Source organism: Peromyscus californicus, unplaced genomic scaffold, assembly GCF_007827085.1.
Source record: "Peromyscus californicus insignis strain IS unplaced genomic scaffold, ASM782708v3 Scaffold_7__1_contigs__length_154581171, whole genome shotgun sequence".
Classification (NCBI taxonomy): domain Eukaryota; kingdom Metazoa; phylum Chordata; class Mammalia; order Rodentia; family Cricetidae; genus Peromyscus; species Peromyscus californicus.
The window spans coordinates 154,448,737-154,464,159 of NW_026294595.1; the positions used below are offsets into that span (position 1 = coordinate 154,448,737).

General features: G+C 40.5%; 1 protein-coding gene across 1 annotated transcript in view; it reads left to right on the forward strand.

Annotated features, from left to right (window-relative positions):
* Oprl1 (opioid related nociceptin receptor 1) overlaps nt 1-11,861 on the forward strand; it is a 68,393-nt gene extending 56,532 nt beyond the window's left edge. The window contains exon 6 of the transcript XR_008215028.1: nt 9,987-11,861. The gene's annotated coding sequence lies outside the window, so the exon portion shown is untranslated. The remainder of the gene's footprint in view (nt 1-9,986) is intronic.
* Nucleotides 11,862-15,423: the final 3,562 nt, after the last annotated feature.

A 15,423-nucleotide genomic window follows, 5' to 3' on the forward strand; every position in this document is an offset into this window, starting at 1 on the left:
TCTTCATTCCCCAAGACTCTCAAAGAAGATTTATTTTCTGAGTCTCTTTGGGGACACTCCCACAATGTGAAGCCTCCTTTGTTTATGAGGAGCTTAGTGGTCCTTTTAACATCCTTCCTTCTGGACTTGTCTACAGTGTCTGAGGCCATGAGAGAGGCCGTTCCTACGTCGCCACTCATTTGTTCCCATGTTGGACAGATGGTATCTTAGGGTTACTTTTGCTGTGATGAAACACCATGACCAAAAGCAACTTGTGGATGAAAAGATTTATTTGGCTTACATAACCTGAGCCACAGTCCTTTGAGGAAAGACAGGAGCTGAAACTGGGCAGGAACCTGGAAAAAGGAACTGTTGCAGAGGCCATGGAGGATTACTGTTTACTGGCTCACTCTTCATAGCTTTATAAACCTGATTTCTTTGTTTCTTCTTTCTTTTTCTTTTTCATATCCTTTTCTCATACAATATATCGTGAGTGCAGTTTTCCCTCCCTCTACTCCTTCCAGTCCCCACCTCCACCTCCCCTCTTCCCCAGATCCACTCCTGTTTCCCTTCAGAAAAGAGCAGGCCTCCCATATATATCAACCAAGTACATCATAACAAACCCTCATATCAGGGCTGGGCGAGGCAACCCAGTAGGAGGAAAAGGGTACCAAGAGCAAGTGAAGGAGTCAAAGACACCTGTGCTCCCATTGTTAGGAGTCCCACAAAAATACCAAGCTAACAACCATAATATATTTACAGAGGACCTAGTGTAGACCCATACCGGCTCCGTGATTGCTGCTTCAGTCTCTGTGAATCCCTATGAGCTCTGCTTAGTTGATTCTGTGGGCCATGTTCTCCTGGTGTCCTTGACCCTTCTGTCTCCTACAATTCTCCCAGGGTTCCCAGTGCTCCGAGGGGAGGGACCTGATGAAGATTTCCAATTTGGGGATCTCTTTCCGCCCAATGTTTGGCTACGGGTCTCTGCATCTGCTCCCATCAGCTGCCAGAGGAAGCTTCTCGGATGATGATTGTAGCCTGCTTTCTTATAGAGCCCAGGACCACCAGTCCATGGGTAGCACCATTCACAATGGGCTGGTACCTTCTCCTTTAATTACTAATTAAGAAAATGCCCTACGGATCTCCCTACCGTCCTATCTTATGGAGACATTTTTCTCAGTTTAGGTTCCTTCCTCTCAGATGACTCTAGCACCTGTGCCAACTCAGTAGCTTCATATTGCAGAAAAAAGGTGGAAAGCCATCACACAGAGGCAGAGGCTTGGATCACGATTTGCAAAACAGCACCAGAACCTGGAGCTGAGAGACACTATGAGGCACAAGGGGCACACATCCGGGGTGCCCTGAAAGGGCTCTTGCAGAAAGGATGTTTGAATTGAGACCTTTCTTGAGAGAGCAGAATAATGATTGTGGCTCTGGCCATCATATGCAAAGGCCTGTGGAAGCAAGGACTCCAAACACTCTAGTCTAGAGGCAGGATTTGTCTGCCTTTTTGTTTTGTTTTGAGACAGGCTTTCTCTGTGTAGCTCTGACTGTCCTGGAACTCTGTAGATCAAGCTGGCTCTAAACTCAGAGATTTGCCTGCCTCTCCTTCCCCAGTGCTGGGATTAAAGTTGTGTGCTACCACCTCCCCACTTAGACTTTATCTTCTTTAAGGAAGCTCTCATGACTGGAGGAGGGAGACTTATGGCAGTTTGATAATTCCAGGCTTGAGAAGAAGGTGATCATCAAGTTTGGTGGGCTCCATGGTGGTTGCTGATGGATGGGTGTATTTGCTAAAGAGGACTGCTGGTCAGGGCTTGCCTAAGGGGCTCTCTTGTGCATAAAAGGTACTAGACTTGAAGCTCCTAAGCATCCTTAGCCTGTCCATCCATGGGGGAAGGAACAGTGCATACATACTTAGCAGTATGTATGTGTTGCACACTTGCACACAGATGTGAAGACAGACACATGCCCATCAACAGCTCCATCAGGAAATCTGCCTCTGCAGTTGGGAATGGGTTGGAATTAGTCTGGTGATGTCTGTCTTTCTCTCCACCTGTGGGTTCTTCCTGTGAAGCTGTGGAGTTTAGTGTATAAGGGTACACTATCTGGAGACAGAAAGCCTGGGGCCCAATTATGTTCTTCTCTGACAACAGCTATCTCATCATTGGCCTGGGTTTAGCTCCAGTTTGTTGGAGTGATAAAGAGATAGTGATATCCTGGGTATATGCAGAGTGGAAGCTGCTGTATGGTGACTGTTCTAGTTTCCTTTCTGTTACTGTGATAGAAAACTCTGACCAAAAAGCACTTAGGAAAGGAAAAGATTTATTTGGTTTATACTTCAAAGTCACATTCCACCATTGTGGGAAGTTAGGACAGAACTCAAAAAGGAGCTTGAAACAGAAACCATGGAGGAAGGCTGCTTGCCAACTCCCTTACAGGCTCAAGCTTTCTTATGTAGCCCTGACTACTTTCACATGGAATGATGCCACCTATAGTAGGCTAGGACTGCCAGCATCAATTAACAATCAGGACAATCTCTTAAAGACATGCCTACAGACCAACCTGATAAAGACAGTTATTCAACTGAGACTTTTTCTCCAGGTGACTCTAGACTGTGCCAAGTTGACAGTTAATGCTAACTAGGGCAGAGTCCATGTAGTATTATTCTTATAAGGCCTGGTATGGGTTTGGGTCTTTGGGGCTTGAGAATGGGGTGGGGGGGCTCAGTGGGTGTGTGTGTGTGTGTGTGTGCAAGCATGCATGCATGTGTACATGCATGTGTGTGTGTGTGTGTGCCAGTTAGATATTTTGTTACTATGATAAAATTACAATAAAAACAACTTAAGGAGGAAAGGTTTATTTTGGATCATGGTTTCATAGGTTTTAGTTCATGCTTGGCTGGATCTGGTTCCTGTAGGCCTGACATTGAGCTAAATTTTCATGATGGAGAGCATGTGGTAAACAGAGCAACTCATGTTATGACAGATAGGAAGGAGCCAGGAACAAGGCATGCTTTTTACAGGCATGCCTCCAGGGACCTACTTTTCTCAACTGGGTCTCACATTCCACAGTTCCATCTTGATTCCACAATCTATTCAGCTTTTAAATTCATTCACTAATTAATTTGTTAATTAAGGCAGAACTCTCATGATCTCATTTCCCCAAAGCCTGATCTCTGAACACTGTGTGTATCAAGGACCTAGCTTTCAGTATAGGAGCACACTTCATATCTGAGCCCCATCAGCAATAGGTCATCCTCTGAGGTTGGTAGTGTTGGGCTCAGGCTCTTACAGGATTTGACTGTGGTATCCTTTCAAGGTCACAATCCATTGCTGCCCTCTCCAGAGCCAGGCCTCTAGAGGGCTGAGTCACACAGAATTGGCTATGTCTAGGATGCTTCTATGAGGCCTGTGGTCATGAGGTCAAGTGACTGGGCAGGGTAGGATCAGGGTGATGGTAGAGAGCCAGACATGGTCCAAGTGAGCCCAGAATGTTTACTTTTGCATTACCATTGAGAATGAACTCTGCTGACCTATTGTGATTTATGGAACCCCACCCTGCTTGGATAAGTCCCTGGGAACTGCCAATTAGAGACCTTGGGTTGGCTAATTCCTGGTAGGGGCAGCTCTGTCTTCTTAGTCAGTTGGAGTCTCCAGGAGAAGGGGTAGGGTTCTTGCTCAAGTCTATGTGTTCACTCCAGAGCTTGCAGCCACCAGCTTTAGTATCCCACACACAGATGAGCAAGGTTGTGATTGCCTTGTGTCCTAAGAAGCTCAGAGAGGGCTAAATGACACATCTTAGGCTTCTAGGATGAGAGTGTTATGGCGATATTTCATTTGTACTGAAATGTGATTTTATTTGTATGTTAATAAAGTTGCCTGGGGGTCAGAGATAATAGCAAGCCATAGCAGAAGCCAGGCGGTGGTGGTGCACACCTTTAATCCCAATCACATGACAGACAGATCTCTGTGTGTTCAAGGATACAGCCAGCATGGAGACACATGCCTTTAATCTCAATACCAACCAGAGAAGACCTGGAGGTCTGTATAGACAGGCAGTGATGAGGAGGTCATGTGGTTGGGTTTACAACCAATGAGAAAGCAGAACAGAAAGTCAATAAAAAGACAGATACACAGGAAGTAGGTCTCTTTCTGAGGGGAAGGGCGACAGCGGCAGCGAAGGGTAAGAAAGGTTTTTTAGTATCAGCTCTTAGCTACTGCTCTGACCTCTTGGGCTTTTAACTCTGCATTTGGCTCTGTGTTTCTTATTTAATAAGACTGTTACATCTACATTTGGTGCCCAACGTGGCAAGAATTCATTAAAAACCACTTGGCTGGGCTTGGCTTGGTGGCCCGCCCCGCTCCCCCCTCAGCAGGCCTGGCTCCCTGCCTGGGCCTAGCTCGGCCTAGGCCCCAGGCCCAACTGACTGTAGCTACAAGCGGTTACCCGCAGCTGGTGCTATGAACAAGTCAGGCCTTTCAGAGCTACTGGTCAGCTACACTCGACTGTAATTGCAACAGCTACACAGAAACTCCAATGCACATGGTCAGAGCTTAAGGAAGCCAGAGCCCAGGCTCTACTCGACTCAAGCAGGAACATGTGGCTGGATTTAAGTTTTTAGCCAGAACTTGTGGCTATGCTTTCTTGCTCTCTCTCTCTCTCTCTCTCTCTCTCTCTCTCTCTCTCTCTCTCTCTCTCTCTGGATTCACACCTCAGATGCTAGGTAGCTGTTTTGAAATTCCCTCAGATTTCTACTGTTCTATGCAGACTTGATAAGTCAATTAAGATATCAGATATTTTAAAGAAAAACTATTTAAAGAATTTTTTTCCACATTTAAAAAAATGGGTATTATGTGTACATTGGAACAAAATTGGTCTTTGTTTGATAAAATTTTAGGCAGTCTGAAAATGGAACAACTATATGAGAAAATTAATATTGATGGGATTATGTACATTATTACTTTCCTTATCCTTATTTTACTATTTAAAAAGATAGTCAATTTAAGTGCCAGGATAAAAACTTTAGAAAAACCTGCTAAACCTGTTAAAATGAATTATAGAGAAATTCAGATTCAGACAGAAGAAATTAACAGTGAAATTGTTTCAGGATTGGATTATAAGGTTACAGAAAGAAACCCTGTTTTCACACAATCACCCTTAATCTATCCAGTAACCATACAGCAGCTACCTGGTCAAGTGAATGCACAAAATATTTGGACTCCAATTGAAATGCTAGATTTATGAAGGTTTAAGGAGGCAATAGTATCTTATGGCATGCATTCCCCATTTGTAAAGCAAATGTTAAACTCCTGGTCAACTTATAATAAGATTATACCACAGGACTGGTGAGAGCTGGTAAATGCTGTTCTGGAACCCGGGGCACAACTGCAGTGGCAAATGTGGTTCAAAGAGGGAGCTAAAAACATAGAAAACCAATGGAGGGCTAAAGGTATACAAATCTTCCAGGATCAGCTTGTTGGAGAAGGCCAATATGCTGTAATACAAACACAATGTTTATATGATACCCAAACCCTAATTCTATGTCAAACGGCAGCCTTGAATGCATGGGACAGAGTTGAGGAACCAGGAAAGAAAATGAGTCATTTACAAAGGTTATACAGGGCCCAAAAGAATCCTTCACAGATTTCTTACAAAGATTGACTTCAGCAGTAAAGATAATGGTCCCAAATTCAGAAGCTAGCAAGATAATAATCGAATCTTTGGCTTTTGAGAATGCAAATGCAGCATGCAAAAGAATAATCAGGCTGTTAAAGGCAAGATCTGCACCCTTAGAAGATTGGATTAGAGACACGTTTAATGTTGAGGCTCATGACCATGATGATATGTGGATAGGAGAATCAATTTTAAGAGGTGTGAAGAATGTCAAATGGAAAGCAAGGACATTTGAAAAGGGACTGTAAACAGGGCATTCCTAGAAACACTGTTTCTCCAAGGAACAATGACAACAGAATGTCCCTTCCTTCTGGAGTATGCAGAAGGTGTGGTAAGGGAAAACACTGGACCAACGAATGTAGATCAACAAGGGACAGGCAAGGTAATCCTTTGCCTCAGTCTTCAGGAAACTCCCACAGGGGCCTCAGGCAGGCTCCCACAGCAAATCCAGTTCAGACCTTTCCTGGAGTCATAGAGGAAACCCCTACTCAGAGCAAATAAATAACCAAATGCCTATTGGAATAAGCCAGGCTGCTCAGGGTAATGAAACAGCTGAGACAGAGAGAACAGAAAATTCAGGAGAAAACATAAAGAAAATTTTTTGGCAAACTTCTATAAATGAACAAAGACCAAAATTAACAATAAGAATAAATGGTGTTTTGTTGTCTGGGCTGGTAGACACAGGTGCTGACATGACCATAATTGCACCAGAATTTTGGCATCCAACTTGGCCTCTTCAAGAGGTAAATGTTCAGCTGTTAGGAATTGGAGCATTATCTCAAGTGAAACAGAGTGCAAGATGGCTCGATTGTATAGGTCCAGAAGGACAGAGAGGAAAATTAAAACCATATGTGGCTAACATAGCTATGAACCTGTGGGGTTGAGACCTGTTGCAACAATGGAATACTGATTAACATCCCTCCAACCTCAGAAACAAATCATAAACTAGCATATGTTTCTGATAGAAATATTAGAAGGTATTATTCTAATGAGTGGTCACCAGCCATCCATATTATACAAGAACAGGGCACAACAACTGATGATCTTCCAAAGACCCCAATAGCTCTACCTTTAAAATGGTTAACAGACAAGCATGTATGGGTTCACCAATGGCCTTTAACAACAGAGAAACTCCAGGTTTTAGAAGAGCTGGTAGAAGAACAGTTAAATGCTCAGCATATTGAGGAATCAACCAGTCCTTGGAATTCTCCTATATTTGTTATTAAAAAGAAATCTGGTAAATGGAGAATGGTAACAGACCTTAGAGCAATAAACAAAGTAATTCAGTCAATGGGCTCTCTACAATCTGGAATTCCTTTGCCTACTCTGTTACCTAAACGATGGCCTCTCATAGTTATTGATTTAAAAGACTTCTTCTTTTCAATACCCTTACAAGAAAAAGACAGAGAAAGATTTGCTTTCACAGTGCCTACTTATAATAATCCTCAACCGGTTAAGAGATATCAATGGAGGGTCCTCCCACAGGGAATGTTGAATAGCCCAACCCTGTGCCAATATTTTGTACAACAGCCATTGGAAGTGATATGTAAAAAATTTCCTAAATCTATAATTTATCATTATATGGATGATATTTTACTAGCCAACTCAAATGTAGATACTTTAGAAAGAATGTTTGAAGAAGTAAAGAAAATTTTGCCTTGCTGGGGATTACAAATTGCTCCTGAAAAGATACAAAGAGGAGATTCTATTAATTATTTAGGATATAAAATAGGGCTACAAAAAATTAGACTCCAAAATGTGCAAATTAGGAGAGATCGATTACAGACTCTTAATGACTTTCAAAGATTATTTGGAGACATTTCTCATCTACGAACTATTGTTGGGGTAAAAAATGATGAACTGCATAATTTGTTCAAAACCTTAGAAAGTGACAAGGACTTAAATAGTCCAAGAGAATTATCACCTGAAGCTGAGAAAGAATTGGCCTTGGTAGAAAAGAAAGTACATGAAGGGCATGTGGATTGTATTGATCCAAAGCTGGATTGCATTTTGGTTATTTTACCCTCTAGGCATTCTCCTACAGGAATATTAATGCAGAGGGAAGATATTATATTGAAATGGATATTTTTTACCAAATAAACCCAATAAAAAATTAAAAATTTATGTGGAAAAAATCTCTGACTTGATTTTGAAAGGAAAATTGAGACTTTGTCAATTAGCAGGAATAGACCCAGCAGAAATTGTCCTACCTTTAACTAAGGAGGATATTGAAAAATTATGGACAGAAAGTGAACCTTGGCAAAGAGCTTGCAGTAATTTTTTTTGGGAGAAATTAACAGCAAATATTCCAAAAGCCATAGAATTGATCTTATAAAGAGAGCTGATTGGATTTTTCCTTGAATTGTATGGGAAAAACCCATATCTGGAGTTTGGACATTTTATATAGATGCAAACAGACAAGGAAAGGCAGGTTACAAATCAGAAAATTTAAGTAAAGTGGTTCAAAGTCCTTATAATTCCGTTCAAAAATCGGAAATGTATGCTATTCTGTTGGTATTAATGGATTTTTCAGAACCTCTCAACATAGTTACTGACTCTCAGTATACTGAAAGAGTGGTATTACATATTGAGACTGCAGAATTTATCCCTGATGCTTCAGAATTAACTTCACTATTTATTCAGTTACAAGATACAATCAGGAAAAGGGGTCATCCTTTATATATAACTCACATCTGATCCCATATGGGTCTGCCAGGCCCTCTAGCACAAGGTAATGATGAGATTGATAAATTATTGATAGGAAATGTGCTGGAGGCCTCAGAATTTCATAAAAAACATCATGTCAATAGTAAAGGTTTACAAAAGGATTTTCCATAACCTAGCAACAAGCCAAGGAAATTGTAAGGAAATGTCCTACTTGTTCCTATTACAATCAGACGCCATTACCAGCAGGTTGTAACCCAAAGGATACTCAGAGGAATGAAATCTGTCAGATGGATGTGTTTCACTTTGCAGAATTTGGAAAATTGAAATATGTACACCATGCCATTGATACTCATTCAGGATTTCAATGGGCAAATGCTTTGAAATGCTTTGAAAAAGCTGATTCTGTAATCACTCATTTGCCAGAAGTTATGGCCATCATGGGTATACCTGTACAAATTAAAACTGACAATGCTCCAGCATATGTCTCTGTTAAAATGAAACAGTTTTTTGCTTATTACCGTATAAAGCACATTACAGGTATACCTCATAATCCTATAGGCCAAGCAGTTACAGAAAGATCAAACAGAACTCTAAAGGATATGCTAAATAAACAAAAAGGAGTAATAAAACCCCCCAGAAATAGACTGCATAATGTTCTATTAACTTTGAATTTTCTCAATGCTAACAAGAAAGGAACAACAGCTGCAGAGAGACATTGGATAATAGAAAGAACTACAGAATTAAATCAGCCTATATACTTTAAGGATGTGCTGACCTCAGAATGGAAACCAGGATATGTGTTATGTTGCAGACGAGGTTTTGCTTTTGTTTCTACAGGAGAAGATAAGCTGTGGATACCATCAAAACTGATAAAGGTTTGATTTGAACAGGAGAGACCTCTTAATTAGAGGAGGTGATAGTTCATCAACCAACATGACCATCCAATTTAAACTAACTTATACCATTAACACATGCCTTTTCATTTTAATCAGATAAAACTTGCTGAAAGAGAACCTCCCCAAAATTAGTCTTGGGGAAAGGTTTTTGTTTTTGTCTTTTAGGAGAGTGAAGGCTAAGGAATCTGAAGAACACTGGACAAATGAGACAACTGAAGAAAAAGGACAAATCATCTGTCCCAAGAAAAAGAGTAAAATGGCCTATTGGTATATCATCTACAAAATTTCATAAGTCTTCCTAAATGTTTGTTTTTGCTCTTCTCTAAAGACATTTAACACTATTGGTCTTCTGTAGTCCCAGTTCAATTAGAATTTAAAGCTGGCTTTGGAGTTGGAGAATGGCTCTCTCCTTCTTTAAACTCAAGCATATTGTTAAAAGGAAAATGCAAACACCCTGTATCATGCCAGAAGAAAGAGCCATCTTCTGATATGGGACAGGAGAAAAACCATATTAATTAAGGGACTATTCTATTACTACTAATCTCAATTCTTTGATTCTATTCTGATTCTTTAAACTTTTCTTAAAGTATGAATTTTATATCAAAATTTACAAGGTTAATATATATATATATATATATATGTATATATACACTTTAAACTTTGTTAAGATAGTAATGGTCATATAGAATACTAATTCTAGAAAAGAAAGGCTTCAATTAGCTGCCTATACATGTCTTTGTATTTGAGCATCTTATCAATTTTCTGCAGGAAATCACAGCCAGGCCTAACATCAACTGAAGTCTCCAGAAAGAAGATGGGGCCCCACAACAACAACAATTCCATGTGTACAATAACAATACCACTAAGCTGACAAACATCATCTACAGATCAGCTTTGGACAACAAACTGCTCAGAGCAATTTTGAGATGGCTAGCTGAGATGATCCAGTTTCAAAGACTACTTGAATAAGGACTTGAGATAAGCCCTGAACTTTGACATTATGCTCAAACTGGACAACAAAGGATACAACTACCTTTTCTAGAATTTGACAATTAACCCAAAGTTTTTCTTTTCAGAATAAAGAACCCTCGCCCATATCCAGCAAGAAGCAATTTTAAGAATATGACGCCCACATTCCCAAAGAGGTGGTATGGGGCGGGTGGTTTTTTGGTCTTTTAATGGGTTTTGGGTCTGGGATAATTTTCATTGTTTAGGAGGGTTGGTTACAAGTTGTTGTTAAGGGTTAGGAAAAGGGCTAAGCAAAGGAGATTAGATTTAAGGTTCTTGTAAAAAAAAAAAGAAAAAAAAGAGACAATTACTAGTTTTAAATACTTTACATTGGATTGGATTTTTTTATATTGTATACAAATTATATATATTGAGATTGATATTATTAGAAAATGCCATACATATATTTCTAATCTTGTTCAAGATATTGTACTTATACCGTTCATTTAACAATGTAATGCAATTTGCTGATCCTTGAATGTTGTTATTGCCAACTATTAGGATATAAAGAAATGAAAATTAATAGTTAGACATTAAAATCCTGAATCATGACATGACTAGTGGAATTCAGGTGTTTCTGGTACATGGACTGCTCTCACCAAATGTGAGGTCGAACTGTTGACCTTGTATACATCCTACTTCACAAATGAGTCTGTCAGATACGCTAAGCCTATAGGCTGAAGATGATGCCCCAACACTGTGGAGAAACCTCAGGTGACTGTCCAGGCAGCTGGCTGTTTCTGTCAACTCACATTTTTTTTTTTGGAAGCTGCTTGCATATAGTTCCTGTTTTTAGTTTTTATTAGGTAATATTATTTCCTTCTTGGGTCTCTGAGGGAGTCTTCAACTATAACTAACTAATATAGTTGAAGATTAGATAGTTATAGTTATAGTTTTCCTTGTTAAAGAATTTTAGAAAAGAAACTCACTAAAGAGGTGTAAATGCATAAATTTGAAAGATGTTATAAGATAGTTGTTAGTAATATAAGTTAGGATAGAAAGTGAATCAGGTACATTTTGGACTTACCAAAATGGGATAGATAATGGAATTATTTTCTCTGAATTTGTCAAATGAAAATGGGCTAGACATTGTTTGGGTATTTATTGCTTGTATATATAATATATAGTTATTGTACTTTTGTATATAGTTTTTCTTATATTAGTTATAACTTTTTTCCTTTTTTCTTTTTATTAAAATAGAAAAGGAGAAATATGGTGATATTTCATTTGTACTGAAATGTTATTTGTATGTTAATAAATAAAGTTGCCTGGGGTCAGAGATAATAGCAAGCCATAGCAGAAGCCAGGCGGTGGTGGTGCACACCTTTAATCCCAATCACATGACAGACAGATCTCTGTGTGTTCAAGGATACAGCCAGCATGGAGACACATGCCTTTAATCTCAAAACCAACCATAGAAGACCTGGAGGTCTGTATAGACAGGCAGTGATGAGGAGGTCATGTGGTTGGGTTTACAACCAATGAGAAAGCAGAACAGAAAGTCAATAAAAAGACAGATACACAGGAAGTAGGTCTCTTTCTGAGGGGAAGGGCGACAGCGGCAGCGAAGGGTAAGAAAGGTTTTTTAGTATCAGCTCTTAGCTACTGCTCTGACCTCTTGGGCTTTTAACTCTGCATTTGGCTCTGTGTTTCTTATTTAATAAGACTGTTACATCTACAGAGTGTCCTAAGACAGTTCCTGCTTCTGAAGACATGGTCATGGGGTGATGTTTTTGCCATTTCAATCAGATTCTGACTTAGATAGTGATGACTCTCAGAATGGGGTCCAAGCACCTTGGTTGGGGATAGGAAGTAAGTAGGGGATCCTGCATCTCATCATGTGTATCCTTTTTGATGGCACTAAGGTGCCATTAACTCACATAACAAATGTGGGTGAAAACTCCACAGAAGTAGGGTGCTCTAAGTCTCATTGTCAGACAGATCCATGTTCTGTTATTCCAGAAGACTAAGATCCTCAAGGGGAACACTGATGAACAAAATGCAGGGTGCAGGGGACATGCTCTTTTCCTGGTGGGGTGATTCTATGTTCCTCATGGAACTCATAGGCAGAAGCTAGTGACAAAATGATTGGCACAGTGGACCTATCCTCCCCACCCCCATACTGGAATGGGGCGGGGACAGGTGTCAGAGACATTTCGTGGCAAGGCCATATATAAATGCTTGAAAATCTCCTGAAACTTGATCTTGATTTGTGGAAAAGATCTAAGAATAGAGCCATTGTCTGGTGTATACAGAGGAAAGCAGACTGGACGTCAGGCTCTGGAGAATGTGAAGGAAAGTTCTGTGGGCAAGATAGAGTGGTTTGAGCTTGAGATTTGCTGTTAGGAGACAGCAGGCTTCTCTGCAGTCATCCATAGGTATTCCAAGAGCTCCCAGGGACCTGTGTTAGTGGAAGAAAACTAAACACAAACACCAAGTGGTACTCTTTTGAGGGTGTTGTATACTATGGAAAGAGGGCTGGGTCTGATGGCGCAGGGACAAATGGAACTTGAAACAGGTCAGTGAGAGCCCATCTTGTGTATGGGAGTGTCAAGTGTCTGGTAAGATGTGGCTAATAGCAGCTGGCCTGGCAGAGAGTGTGGTGGGTTGTAAGGTCCTTAAAGTCACAGATGACTGAGGAGGCCATGAGCTCTAGCCAGAAATGCAGAGGTCTTTTTCCCCTCCCTGAATGAAGTGTGGGGGTTGGGGGTGAGGAAAAAGAGTCCTGTCCCGCTTTTCTTCCCAGCTCCAGTCTGAGGCGTGAAGTTTGTAAACTATTTCCTTAATTTGGAGCCTAATGTAAATTCTGGTATGGCTTGTGATTTAGCTTCTTTCTAGTCTCAGAGAGGCCCTGTATGGGGGGTGGGGGTGGGGGAGTAGACATTTGTCTTAGTTAGGGTTTTATTGTTGTGAAGAGACACCATGACCACAGCAAATTCTTACAAAGGAAAACATTTAATTGGGGCTGGCTTACAATTCAGAGATTTAGTCGGTTGTCACCATGGCAGGAAGCATGGTGGCACGTAGGCAGACATAGTGCTAGAAAAGGAGCTGAGAGTTCTACATCTGGATCGGCAGGCAGCAGGAAGTGAATGCCACACTGGGTGTGCCTTGAGCATCTGATAACTCAAAGCCCATCTCCAGTGACCACTTCCTTCAAAAAGGCCTACTCCAGCAAAGCCTCACCTTCTAATAGTGCCACTCCTTATGAGCCTATGGGGCCATTTTCATTTAAACTACCACAATATCATTCAGGGCTCTTGGTGTATGTGTGGTGGGGTCAGATAGTGAGGGTCGTGCAAGATTCTTGGCTTGAGGCTCTTAATGAACCACATTCTAACATGGCTCCTTCAGTTAGTTTCCAGCATATGAAATGCACTATTCTATTACTGTATACACTCACCAGGCTCAGCCTCCTGCAGCAAGCTCAGGACTCTGGTGTGTGTGTTGTATGGAATCCTTTCTTTGGTCTGTTAGTGACCTCTTTATGGGGTTAATAAATGTCTTTGTTTCTCTAGGGAAACTCTAATGCTGTGTATATATGTATGTATGTGTGTTGCAGAATATTATTTTAACTATGTAAATGTGTGTTACATTTGTTTATGCTGCAGAATATTACTTTAACTGTGTAAAGATATATATAAAAGATATATATATATATACTTTTTATAAAGATATGTTACAAATATGATGCATTTGTTTAACTATGTAAAGATGTATTGACACTGTTTCACCTTGCCTGCCTAAGGTACCTGATTGGCCTAATAAAAAGCTGAATGGCCAATAGCTAGGTAGAGGAGGGATAGGTGAGGCTGACAGGGAGAAAGAATAAATAGGAGGAGAAATCTAGGCTTGAGAGAAGAACAGAATGAGGGACACGCCTAGGGCAAGATGCCAGGTAGCCACCAGCCAGTCAGGCACAATAAGTAGTGAAAGTAAGTTATACAAAAAGAAAAGGTAAAAAGCCCTGAGGCAAAAGGTAGATAAAGAGAAACAGGTTAATTGAAGTTAAAAGAACTAGCCAGAAACAAGTCTAAGCTAGGCAGAGCATTCAGAACTAATAATGAGTCTCTGTGTCATGATTTGGGAGTTGGTTGGTGGCCCAAAAGAAAATATGTGTGATAAGTATATATGTTTACCACATGTATATGTATGTATGTATGTATGTATGTATATATGTATATATATGCATATACTTATTTGGGTAGATATATGTATGTAAGTGTATATATGATATGTATCTATGTATGAGTATGTAGTATGCATGTGTGATAGTTTGAATAAGAATGGCCCCCATAGGCTTATATATTTGAATGCTTAGTTACCAGGGAGCGGCACTATTTGAAAGAATTAGAAATATTAGGAAGTGTGGCCTTGTTGGAGTAGATGTGGCCTTGTTAGAGGTAGTGTGTCAGTGGGGTGTGCTTTGAGGTTTCAAAAGCTCAAGCCAGGACCAGTATCACACTCTCTCTCTGCCTGCAGATCAGGATGTAGCTCTCAACTACTTCCCAGCACCATGCCTGCCATGATGATAATGGACTAAACCTATGAAACTGTAAACAAGCCTCCAGTTAAATACTTTCTTGTATAAGAGATGCCTTGTTCATGGAGTCTCTTCAGAGCAATAGAACAGTGATTTAAGACAGCATGTATATGTATTGATCTCTACATGGTATGTATACATGTCTTTCTTTGCATAGTGTGTATCATGTATATATGTGTGTATACATGTATGTACATATGTATTTGAGTCTGTGTACATATATAGTTGTGAATGGATGGAAATACATGTATACATAGGCGTGTGTGTGTGTGTGTGTGTGTGTGTGTGTGTGTGTGTGTGTGTGTGTGTTTGGTGGGGGTAGGAGGCTCTATGGGGATCCCTGATCTTGAGTTCCAAGTTCTTCTAACTAGGACTTACTTATAAGTGCTGTAACCACTGGAATGTCCCATCTGGCTACCTTGATAGGATATGACTTTGCAGGTCTCAGGGAGCTGACACCAGCTCCCCACCCTTTCAGGGCTTTAGCTACAACTTCCCTCTTATGGGCTCGATCCCTAGATGCTATCAGAGGGCTTCTCTCTACTCCTTCACGCACATCCAGAGTTCCTGGAATTTAGAGTATACCATGGCCTCACGCCGACTTTGGGTCTCCAATGCCAGGTGTGGCTAGAGTTACTCCAGGATCAGCTCCTG